The following is a 2,854-nucleotide window of genomic DNA, read 5'->3' as shown; positions in this document are numbered from 1 at the left end:
ATTAGATTCAAAATTAGAGTCGCAGAAGTCCTTATACGTAGATACTAGCTACATCGATCAACTTTCCATTTTACTGAGTTTAGTCTTAAATTTTTGGGCTAAATCACTCGTAGGATAATCTTATAGTCATTTTTTTTTTCAAAATCCTAGATTATTCCTACAAGTATTTTTTTCAAAAAATATTCAAATAGTTACTTAATTGCTCTAACACGAACTTGGTTGGTTCCCTCTGAGAATATTTGATAAAACCAACTTTCTATGAGAATATTGGGTAAAACCACCCCACCTAGATGCGGTGAAAATTCTCTGTATATAATCATTTAGATAATCAAATAAATTACCAAGAATACATAACAAACAATAAATGTAAAGAGAAATAAATTGATACAATATATTTGCCTACAATAAAAGGCAAATATGATACTTATGGTAAGTCACAAGGGAAGACAAATATCTAGATATTTGACTATAATAAATGATCAAATATAGTACCTATGGTAAACCGTAATAGAAAGTTAAATATCCTCAATCATATAAGATATTTGTCTGTAATAAAGGGTCAATGTAACGACCCTAAATTTTCACATATCTAGAGTCGCCACTAACGTCTTGTGCTTATCTCTAATGCAGAATAAAAATCTAAGCATGTTCATCTTTATTAGCGGAAAAATTTAAAATTTCAGGATACATTAAAATAGTGGAAAACACTGCCGGACTTACGTGTTTGAAACATCGTGCTGGAGTTCAAAAGATAAAATAAAACGATTACAAATTAATTAATCTAAGTGAATGAAATGCAAACGCCCTATCCTAACCAATACTAGGAATTAAATATGCAACTATCCTATGCACGCGCCACAGTCTCTGATCACGATGCCACCGTCAACCATACATGGGCGCCTTGCCTTTACCTGAAAAAAAAACAATATGGCACACGGCAAGAAATACTCAGTAAGTGACCCCACTATAGGGGCCATGCTAATGCAAACACATGCAATCATGAGTAGGGACCTATCTCTAATCATCTTAGGGGTGGCCTCCCGTCTCGGACAAATTGGATGTGTAGTACTTCCCTACACACGACTCACACGTGCGAATGTGAGTCCCCAGGGCGCTCGCACACCCCCTGGACCCTCTGGTCAAGCTAATCTGTAGCGACGTCCGGAGGTCAGCGGAACCCCATAGTGTCATGCGCCTCATGAACACCCTCATCTGTGTGCTTTCGCACCTGTGCGCATTCGCGCTCATCGTAAGGTGCGCGTCCGCAACCATCATCTCTAGGGGAAGTAGCCCTATGCTTATGAACATACAAAATGCATGAGGTCCCTCTAAATCCATCGTAATGTCTCTTCTGACACAACCCTCTAGTCTCATCTCTTTGTTACTCTAGGTAATGCATACTCATGGATATATATATTACTATCATTTTCATGCTCATAGGGTTGTGTCCTACGTCGATCTAACGACATGATGCAATATGGCACTCATCATCATCTAGCATGCTCAATATGGAAAACATCATCATATTAAGGTAAAAATCATGCAATCATCATGCTCATCATAATGCCACAACGTGCGTCAAACATATCAAGCGTCACTCAATAAAATATGTATATACTGGCACATAACATCACGCATCATACAATTTATTTAGTCTGTCCTATAGTAAGGCCACTTACTTGGTTGGCCTTGGCCGAAGTACTCCCTAAATCGCTAAACGTAAGCTCCCATTCCGTGAGAGCTGCTCCCTACGTCCCCGGGGTTTCTTTCCTATCACACCGTCCACCACTTTACGTTAGTACTCGGATACCTTAATCGGGGCTGAAAACAGATTCAGGAGGGTCGGAACAGTGGAAACCAGGCTGAAAACAAGTGAGCCAAGCCCAACAGCTGCTGGAGCCGCCGGAGCGTCGCTGGAGGGAGCCCGAGCCGTTTGCACCGAGCCAAGCCGAGGGACTGCCTGCGCCGCTGTGTGACACGTGATAGTAGCAGAGGAAGCCACGTCAGGCGGTAGTGTCGGGTCGAAGCGCGGGTCGCAGCCCGGTTCGGGTCGTGGTTCGGGTCGTGGGCTGTGGAAGGCTACTAGGCCAAGACTAGTCCTTGGGCCTCGGCTTACTGGGCTGGGGCGCAGGAGTTTGGTTTGCAGGCCGGCTCAATTGGACCGTGGGTCTGGTCTGGGTTGGTTCAACTGAACCGTAGCTTCTGGGCCGGTTTGAGGTTTGGGTCGCTGTAGTTGGGCTGGGCCGAAGGCAAAGGCCAAGGGAGGAACGGGCTGGCTCTCCCGGGTTCTGGGTTCGGGTTGACCCGGATCCGTGGATCTCGTCTTCCTTACCCGACTTCGGCCGATTTTCCGGCGAGCTTTCTCTCTCTTTCCCGCGGCGTTTCCGTTGCCGATTTCGGTCCTCTTCCTTCCCCTTTCCTCTTTGTTCGTCGTCCTTCTTTCTTTTCTGGGAGTTTTGCGGCCTAAAAGCTCCTAAAAGCCATAGATCTAAGAATCGATTAAGGAACCTAATTTTTCCGACCTCGGTTACCGACGACGACGCTTACGAAATAACACAAAACGCACCTTGAGTTATTGTGCTTTCGTTAGGGATCCCTCTTATGGTGGTAACAGGTCGTTTGGTGTTGGTTTAAGGGTGGTTTGAGGGCTCGTCGGAGAAACTGGACACTCGCCGACGTTTGTACGAAATCTCTCTCTCTCTCTCGAAATTTTCTCTCTTTTCTCCCTTTGCAGGTGTTCTGAAACTTGCAGGGTGTCGTGGGCTGAGGGTGGGCATGCTGTGGCCGTCGTTTCGCGTGGGTTCCGCGAAACTCGGCGGTCGCCGGAAAACTCGCGGGTTTTCCGGCGACTGAG

General features: G+C 45.4%; 1 long non-coding RNA gene across 1 annotated transcript; it reads right to left on the bottom strand.

Annotated features, from left to right (window-relative positions):
* Nucleotides 1-879: 879 nt before the first annotated feature.
* Nucleotides 880-1,832, bottom strand: LOC111461953. Its single transcript, XR_002713669.1, has 3 exons — nt 1,811-1,832; nt 1,680-1,770; nt 880-911 (listed from the first exon to the last, which is right to left on the bottom strand). It is a non-coding gene; the product is annotated as an uncharacterized LOC111461953 (long non-coding RNA).
* Between the last annotated feature and the right edge of the window lie 1,022 nt (nt 1,833-2,854).

Source organism: Cucurbita moschata, unplaced genomic scaffold (genome assembly GCF_002738365.1).
Source record: "Cucurbita moschata cultivar Rifu unplaced genomic scaffold, Cmos_1.0 Cmo_Scf00026, whole genome shotgun sequence".
In the NCBI taxonomy this organism is placed as follows: Eukaryota; Viridiplantae; Streptophyta; class Magnoliopsida; order Cucurbitales; family Cucurbitaceae; genus Cucurbita; species Cucurbita moschata.
Note: the sequence above shows the minus strand (reverse complement) of the source record. Positions and strands in the feature narration are given on the sequence as shown.